Raw genomic sequence first — 10,057 nt, 5'->3', positions numbered from 1 at the left:
CAAAAGACATTTCAGGCAGAACCACTCATTTTTTGAAAGAGGAAGGAAATGGCATTCATTTAGATTACTATTTCAAACAATCCTTGTTTATGCCATTTAAGTATAACCATTTAAAGGAAAATTAGGAAGTGACATTCTAAAGGAAAGCTAAAGTCATATTAATAGGTCAGTGGGGAAAAAAAGGAGAATGGAGAAAGCTGGGTGGATGGTATATCAGGGAAGTTAAAAAAAAAAAAAGCTATTTTTAAATCCCAGATTGATTCATAAACTGCATCCCAACACAGTCATGAAGAATAACTCACATCCTGTGATAGAGCTTTCTGTCATTAATTACCCTATGAACATGAAAATATTATCAATCAGCCAATTGAATGCATGAGCTAATGAGGTAAATCTCATACCCTGTGGTCAAGATCCTTTTCCTTCATTTGTCTTTGTTAAGCAGTGTTGATGTAGATGTTCTAGAAATAGAAGCCAGCAAATTCATCAAAGATATTTTCCCTAAGTGTTGTCTTTTCTGCCCCTTTCTTACTCTTTCTTGAGGTCTCCCAGGAACAAAAGTAAGGGAATGAATTAAAATGTTTTTTCTAATTGATTGTGGTTTGCTTGTTTATTTATTCATTTTCTTTTTTTTATAATTGATTCTTCCTAGGTGGGGTGATTTCCATGAGAGAATAAAAATAACTGCATTAGCAATATTAATAACAAATGAACCCATTTCAAAATTCTTTTCACAGGCACAAAGGAACCTCCAGAGAAGTTAATCATTGTCTGGGAAAGATCAGAAGGACTCTCATCAAATAATAGGAGTATTTATCAGTACTTAACAAAAGCAGAGTATCCCAATATGGGAGTTGTTACTTCTCCTGTGTTAAATACTGGCTAAGTCACATACAGATCATTATACTCAGTTCTGGAATCTATCTTGTACAAAGGACAATGGTAAAGTAGAATGATGAAAGAAAATATGATGGTAAATGGACTAAAAGGAGAGGAATCAAGTACCAATGAAAGACCTAAAAATGCCTAAAGTGCAAAAGAGAAGATTTAAGAGGATATGAGAATGGCCTCAAATATTTGAGGGCCAACATGTACCAAAGGAATTAAATGTGTATTGTGTGACACAAAAGACAGAACAGAAATTCACATAGCCCACTATGTAAGGTTGCCCCTCTCTCACCATACCCTTATCTCCAGGACATGCTTCATATCCAATCTAGCCATTCACCCCTACTTCTAAAGGCATTGAATCTCTCTAAGTCTGATCTTCAACTGTAAAATAAGGACATTTGATTTTTTATTATTTCTAGGGACCTTTTAAAGTTCTTTCCAGCTTTCAATTACTATCTTCTTTTTTCCTTAAAATTGAGAGGAAAGACAACTTGCAGTTTTTTGAAAAAAAAAACTCATCTTTCCAATACTACTTTCCACATGAAGCCTTTCCTGATCCCCACAACTATAAGTGGCTTCCTTCCCCATCCAAACCCAAATTAGCTTGCATTTATTTTGTATATATTTTGTAAATGGAATGTAATTTCCTTGGGAGCAGGAAGAGTTTCATATTTCTCCTATTTCTGTGCTTTGTATGGTATCTGATATACTTCAAGGAGACCAATATCCCTTAGACCTGATTGTAAATGAAGCTTTATTCCATCAAATCATTAATTTTATCCATTGCCCATCTTCTAGGTCCTAAAAAGCCTTTAAAAATGCAAATAGCCCTGGGAGGAAGTCATATTTTAGGAAGATGGGAAGGGAATAAATACTAAGAATAGTAGAAGTAGGAATAGAGCAATAAAGATTTATATAGCCCATTGATGCTCAAAACAACCACTTGAGTAAGGAGCTATTATTATTTCCATTTTGCAAATGAGGAAACTGGAGCTGATAGAAGTTAAATATATGACTTGTCCAATGTCACATGGGCAAGTATTGACCACAACATTTCCTTCCTCCAAAGTCCCCACCTGTTGACAGCTGCTAGTTAGATGCTTCAACAGTAGTCAAGGAAAATGGACTTATTTCACATTTATACTGGGACCTGCCCTGAGTTCTGTATCTGTCTTACATTTGGTCCGGCTATCTACATTCACCATTGTCTTGTGAGGGGAAAAAAAAAGGCGATGAGCAAAAGTAGGGGAGACATGAGCACTAGACAACCTTTCTATCTTCAGTGGCCCTGATAGGTGGAAAGACAAAGTGTAATTAAAGCAAAAAAGAAATAAAATAAAATAAAATAAAACAAAATATCTTGTCCTTAAAATGATCTGAAAGCTCTACACTCCCCCTAGTGGTAAAGGTTCATTTTGTAGCTAGGAACAAACAGATGTACCTAGAGAATGGAGAAGCAGCATTAGGGAACAGGAGCTGCCCAAATCCCATCAGATAGAAAGCATCAGATTGCACATCTGGAAAGTCATCTTTCATAGTTTAAATCTTTCACTTTAGAAATTATGTAATTTAAGCCTCAGAAATTAAGTGATATGTCCATGGTCCCAAAAGATTTTTTCTGGAATTTGTACCCAGGTCCTCTGAATCCAAATCCAACAATATTATGACTATATTATGCTACCCCCTCCCATTACCCAACAAACCTTTATTAGGTATCTATTATGTGTAAGGCACTTTGTTTGTTCTAGAGATACAAAGGTGAAAGATGCCTCTGCCCTTTATTTTTTTTATCCTTCTTGACTTTTCTGTTGCATTTTGACATTAGTCCTAGATGGACTTACCTGGATTTTTGTAAAATTGCTGTCTCCTGTTTTTCCTCCTTCCTGTAAGATTAATTCTTTTAAATCTTCTTTGATGATCATCATCTTTTTCCAATTCAATGTTTGGATATCCCCAAAAGACTCAGCTCGTGACCCTCTTCTCTCTTCATACAATTCCCCTTGGTGATTTCATCAATTCCCATGCAGGTAGCTCTTAGATCTATATGTACAGACTCAGTGTCTCTTCTGAATTATATTCCCCCAACACAAAGTCGAAAATAATTGTTTCAACATCAATAAATCAAAAAAAAAAAAAGAAATCCAAAAAATTTTCTACCCCCTCAAAAAAAAATCACTTCCTAATTTTGCCTATTTCTAAGAGCAGCACAATCTATCTAATTACTCAGGCTCATAACCCACATACTTATTCTCAGGTTTTCAAATCTACCTCCCCAATATTTCTCATATCTGTTCCCTTATCTCCATTCATATGATCATGTTCCCAATTCATACTCTTATCATGTCTTCCCTAGAATATGACAACAGCTTCATATTTGAACTTCCTACATTCACCCTTTCCCTAACCAATTCATCTTCCATATAGCTACCAAAATATTATGTTTATCATATCACTTTCTGCTCAAGAAACTCCAATGACTCAGTCTTGTTTCTACAGTAAAGATAAAACCTCCCTTTTTTGGCATTTAAACCCTTCATGATCTTGCTCCACACTACCTTTCCAGGGTTATTGTGTATTACTCTCCCTCATACACTCTTTGTTCCAGTCAAACTGACTTAATTGCCTTCCCTTTTACAAGGACATTTCCATCCTTCTTAGAGCATAGTCCTTCCTCACAGCCACCTTGTAAAAACCTTACTTTCACAACTCAATTCCAGTACTTCCTACCAGAAGCCTATCCTAATCCTTCCCAGCTGCCAGAGAAATATCCTTGTATTTACTTTTTTCCCCAAATATTTTGCATTTACTTTATATGCACAGTGAGAAATGGTACAATGTGGAGGGTACCACTGATTCTGGAATCAATCATTTCGACCAGGGTCCAAATCCTGCTTCTAATATTTACTGCCTACATAGCCTCAGCCTGACAACTCCCTGAGCCTCAAAAATTAAAGAGGTTGGGATAAATACTCCCTGAAGTTCCTTCTCTACTTAAAGTTTCCAATCGTAAAAGCCTTTGTGATTTTCTATCCCTCCCAAAGAAAAATAATACAGCCTCCTTCAAGGCAGACATGAACTGATTTTTTTGTCTTTGATATCCAACACCGAAGAAAATAACTAGCACACAGTAGCTACTTAACATATACTAGTCTAATAAGGTCTGAAGCATTCAGTACATCTAATGGCATTTCTCCATGGAGAGAGAGGTTTCACAGCCTCTATCCAGCAGAGCAGTGACAATGTGTCAAAGGAAGTTTTAGAGAGACTCTGGAGCATGTGTAAATACTCTGTAACTGATTCCAAGATGGTGACTAAGTGGATGGGAAAAACCTTTTTGATTGCCTGCAGTTGTGGAACTAGAATTGGGGGTAACATCAAATTCTTTCATTGGCTTCAACCATTCTTTTCAATTATGCTCCCTTGGTTTGATCTTTAATCAATAGAAGTTATTAAATGGAACTGGGACATTAGTCACTGATGGCTGACAGTAAGGAAAACACAAATGGATGAGAATCAAGTGAATGATAGTGGAAAAAAGACACTCCCAGCCTTTCAAGAGGACACAAAGAATCTAGAGGGCCAGAAATAGGCTTCCTGACCCTGGATGAGTGAGTCCAGTTCTTAGACACTTGATAAATATGCAAGTAAAGCAAGCAAGCCCTTTGATCCCAAGAATGTTCCCCCAAAATTCATCTCATGTCCAATGAGAATAATCCCATCTCCTGCTGTTCAGGATGAAAATTGGGACAAAGTTAAGAATTACATTCCTTACTCCCTTATCCAGACAGGAAGGAGAAAGAAGAGAAAGTTTTTTGGCTTTGGTTGCCAAATTTTAAAAGTAAAAGTAGCACTTTATATTATTTATCAGCTTTGTCTTTTTGGAGGATTCTGTGGCAGAGTCATAGAGGCAGCTGCCACCAGTGTTTTTCATTTGCTTTCTTGCCTGCTCCTATAGTGATAAACTGGTGACAATATGAATTTTTTTAATTTTTTAATTAATTTTATAAGTATAACTTTTTTTGACAGTACATATGCATAGGTAATTTTTTTTACAACATTATCCCTTGTACTCCCTTCTGTTCCAAATTTTTCCCCTCCTTCCCTCCACCGCCTCCCCTAGATGGCAGGTATTCCCATACATATTAAATATCTTATAGTATATCCTAGGTACAATATATATGTGCAGAACCGAATTTTGTTGTTGTTGCAAAGGAAGAATTGTATTCGGAAGGTAAAAATAATTTGGGAAGAAAAACAAGAAAAAATGCTAACAATTTACACTCATTTCCCAGTGTTCCTTTTCTGGGTGTAGCTGATTCTGTCCATCATTGATCAATTGGAATTGGATTAGCTCTTCTCTATGTTGAAGATATCCACTTCCATCAGCATACATCCTCGTACAGTATCATTGTTGAAGTGTATAATGATCCCCTAGTTCTGCTCATTTCACTCAGCATCAGTTGATGTAAGTCTCTCCAAGCCTCTCTGTATTCCTCCTGTTGGTCATTTCTTACAGAACAATAATATTCCATAACATTCATATACCATAATTTACCCAGTTATTCTCCAATTGATGGGCATCCGTTCATTTTCCAGTTTCTAGCCACTATGAAAAGAGCTACCACAAACATTTTGGCACATACAGGTCCCTTTCCCCTCCTCAGTATTTCTTTGGGATATAAGCCCAGTAGTAGCACTGCTGGCTCAAAGGGTATGCACAGCTTGATAACATTTTGGGCATAATTCTAGATTGCTCTCCAGAATGGTTGGATTCTTTCACAACTCCACCAACAATGTATTAGTGTCCCAGTTTTCCCACATTCCCTCCAACATTCATCATTATTTGTTCCTATCATCTTTGCCAATCTGACAGGTGTATAGTGGTATCTCAGAGTTGTCTTAATTTACATTTCTCTGATCAGTAGTGATTTGGAACACTCTTTCATATGAGTGGAAATAGTTTCAATTTCATCATCTGAAAATTGTCTGTTTATATCCTTTGATCATTTATCAATTGGAGAATGGCTTGATTTCTTATAAATTAAAGTCAATTCTCTGTATAATTTGGAGATGAGGCCTTTATCAGAACCTTTAACTGTAAAAATGCTTTCCCAATTTGTTACTTCCCTTCTAATATTGTTTGCATTAGTTTTGTTTGTGCAAAAGCTTTTTAATTTGATGTAATCAAAATTTTCTATTTTGTGATCAATAATGATCTCTAGTTCTCCTTTAGACACAAATTCCTTCCTCCTCTACAAGTCTGAGAGGTAAACTATCTTATGTTCCTCTAATTTATTTATGATCTCGTTCTTTATGCCTAAATCTTGGACCCATTTTGATCTTATCTTAATATGTGGTGTTAAGTGTGGGTCCATGCCTAGTTTCTGCCATACTAATTTCCAGTTTTCCCAGCAGTTTTGTCAAATAATGAATTCTTATCACAAAAGTTGGGATCTTTGGGTTTGTCAAACACTAGATTGCTATCTTGCCCTGTGAACCTGACCTATTCCACTGATCAACTAGTCTATTTCTTAGCCAATACCAAATGGTTTTGGTGACTGCTGCTTTATAATATAGTTCTAGATCAGGTACAGCTAGACCACCTTCATTTAATTTTTTTTTTATTACTTCCCTTGAAATTCTCGACCTTTTGTTCTTCTATATGAATTTTGTTGTTATTTTTTCTAGGTCATTAAAATAGTTTCTTGGGAATCTGATTGGTATAGCACTAAATAAATAGATTAGTTTAGGGAGTATTGTCCTCTTAATTATATTCGCTTGGCCCATCCAAGAGCACTTAATGTCTTTCCAATTGTTTAAATCTGACTTTATTTTTGTGGCAAGTGTTTTGTAATTTTGCTCATATAATTCCTGACTTTCCTTTGATAGATATATTCCCAAATATTTTATACTATCGACAGTTATTTTGAATGGAATTTCTCTTTCTATCTCTTGCTGTTGGATTGCATTGGTAATGTATAAAAATGCTGAGGATTTATGTGACAATATGAAATTTGAATGAAAATTTTTTCTCCCCTTTCTCAGTTGCCCTTTAGTAAGTGGCACTTGGCTCATGGTTAGGCCAAGCAAATATAATGAAGATGACAATATTCCCCAAACTAATCTATTTATTTAGTGCTATACCAATCAGACTCCCAAGAAACTATTTTAATGACCTAGAAAAAATAACAAAAAAGTTCATATGAAGAATAAAAGTTCCAGAATCTCAAGGGAATTAATGAAAAAAAAGTCCAATGAAGGTGGTCTAGGTGTACCAGATTTAAAGCTATATTATATAGCAGCAGTCACCAAAACCATTTGGTATTGGCTAAGAAATAGACCAGTCAATCAGTGGAACAGATTAGGTACAAAGGACAAAAAAGGGTACATTTATAGCAATCTAGTGTTTGACAAACCCAAAGATACCAACATTTGGGATAAAAATTCATTATTTGAAAAAAACTGTTGGGAAAACTGGAAATTAGTATGGCAGAAATTAGATATGGATCCACACTTAACACCATATACCAAGATAAAATCAAAATGGGTCCATAAAGAATGAGACCATAAATAGATTAGAGGAACAGATGATAATCTACCTCTCAGACCTGTGGAGGAGGAAGGAATTTATGACCAGAGGAGAACTAGAGATCATTATTGATCACAAAATAGAAGATTTTTATTATATCAAACTAAAAAGTTTCTGTACAAACAATACTAATGAAAACAAGATTAGAAGGGAAGTAACAAATTGGGAAAATATTTTTACAGTTTACATTGTTGGTAGAGTTGTGAAAGAATCCGGCCATTCTGGAGAACAATCTGGAATTATGCCCAAAATGTTATCAAGCTGTGCATACCCTTTGAGCCAGCAGTGCTACTACTGGGCTTATAGCCCAAAGAAATACTAAAGAGGGGAAAGGGACCTGTATGAACCAGGAGATCATTATACACTTCAACAACAATACTGTATGAAGATGTATTCTGATGGAAGTGGATATCTTCAACATAAAGAAGATCCAACTCACTTCCAGTTGATCAATGATGGACAGAAACAACTACATCCAGAGAAGGAACACTGGGAATTAAACTGTTAGCACTACTGTCTTTCTACCCAGGTTACTTATACCTTCGGAATCCAATTCTTAACGTGCAACAAAAAAAATTGGATTTACACACATATATTGTATCTAGGTTATACTGTAACACATGTATGGAATTGCCTGTCATCTAGGGGAGAGAGTAGAGGGAGGGAGGGGAAAATTTGGAAAAATGAATATAAGGGATAATGTTATAAAAAAATTACTCATGCATATGTACTGTCAAAAAAAAATTTATAATTATTAAAAAAAAATACAGGAGGTTTCTTACTGGAAGTGGTCCAGGGGTGACTGAGTATTACAGAAAGAGAACAATATGTGTGTGTGTGTGTGTGTGTGTGTGTGTGTGTGTGTGTGTGTGTGTATACATGGAAACAGAGATATAGAGACAGAGTGAAAAGAAAGACACGGAGAGAGAAATGAAGAGACACACTGAGAGAGACACAGAGAGAGAGAGAAACAGAGAGAGAAAAGGAGGGAGGGAAAGACAGGACAGGAAGAGAAAAAGAAAGGGAAAGGGAGTGGGATAGGAAGACACACAGGAAAAGACAGAATCACAGCCAGAAAGAGAGAGTCTGAGAGAGAGAGAGAGAGAGAGAGAGAGAGAGAGAGAGAGAGAGACTGAGAGAGAGAGAAGAGAGTGATGTGTGTGTGTGAGAGAGAGAGAGAGAAAGAGAAAGAAAGAAAGAGACATAGAAATGTGTTGCTATATTCAATTGTTACCTTTATATATATTAGGCTAATGTATCATAGGTTGCAGAACTCCAAAAAAGCAGTGACATTTGTGTAATAAAAAATGTAAATTAATGGCCAAATTTGTGACAAAGTTGAGAAGTTATGAGTATAAAATAAAATATTTATTGATCTTTGAAAAAAAAAAAAGTAAGTGGCACTTGGGAATAAGAGCTTTCAAACCAGGGTCTAACTCAAAAGACAAAGTTATAGCACTTTCTCATGAAAAATAGTCTATTGTCTGCAATCTCCCTGACCTGCTTCTTGTCTCAGAAATATGATAGTCCCTTTTCCCCTCTTTGGAAAAAATGTATAAGGACTTAAGAGGGAAATTTTAGTTTTTATTTTCTTCTGATCCATTATTACCTCCAATTTTTTTTAAAGTTAAGTAGGAGCAAAGGGAAGGAATTCTTATCATGGGATTCTTTGCTCAGTGTTAAGAAAAGAAATTCAGAACTTCAACCAAAAGGAACAGCACCTTATTTATAAGCTTGCAATCAAAGTTATATGATAGACAATTCCTGGTAAGAGTTAAGAAAGAATGATTAAATTATGTCTATCTTGCTGGACACATACCAGTATGCAACATTTTGAATTATTCAATAGGGATATCATAGTTCATGCACTAGAAAGGACTTTAGAGGTCATTTAGTCTAATCCCATCACTTTAAAGATGAAGAAACTAAGGCCAAAACAAGACAACAAATAAGGTTCATATTATATTTACATTTATTTATTATATTTATTATTTTTATTTATTATATTTATATTATATTATACATGGATATATTTAACATAACCAGAATTCAAGCCCAGTTCTTTAATCCAAAGAGAGTGCTCATCTCATCATACCATGTGTGCAAGGTAGTACAAATGGGAAAAGAGAATTATAGGAGCTAAATCCCTGTGCCCTTAAAGCTACAGATTTGGAGTTAGCACAAATGGGTTTTTTGTTTGTTTGTTTGTTTGTTTTTCACTCCAGCTATCTGCTGGGTTGCTGCTCCTGCTGCTATTACTGCTGCTGCTGCTACTACTACTGTTACTGCTGCTACTGCTGCTACAGCTGCTTGTTCCAAAATGGAATTCTTGCCCTAGAACTGATTGATGGGAGCTTTATCTATCTGGCCCAAGAAAAAACCACATTTCTTTATCTAGTTCATCTTCTAATCTGCTGCCTGGCAAATATGTCCCACTCCCTTTCAATTCCTTGCAGTAGAAACTGTAATCACACAACACAACCAGAGCTTCCAGAAAGGATGTGTCATTCAACTGCTATTACTCAACTCTCCATTCCTCTGACATCCCAGAATAAAATGCCATGCCCTCCCCATGAC

This window comes from Sminthopsis crassicaudata, chromosome 5 (assembly GCF_048593235.1).
Source record: "Sminthopsis crassicaudata isolate SCR6 chromosome 5, ASM4859323v1, whole genome shotgun sequence".
NCBI lineage: Eukaryota > Metazoa > Chordata > Mammalia > Dasyuromorphia > Dasyuridae > Sminthopsis > Sminthopsis crassicaudata.
The sequence above is the reverse complement of the archived record's forward strand: the minus strand, read 5'-3'. Positions refer to the sequence as shown.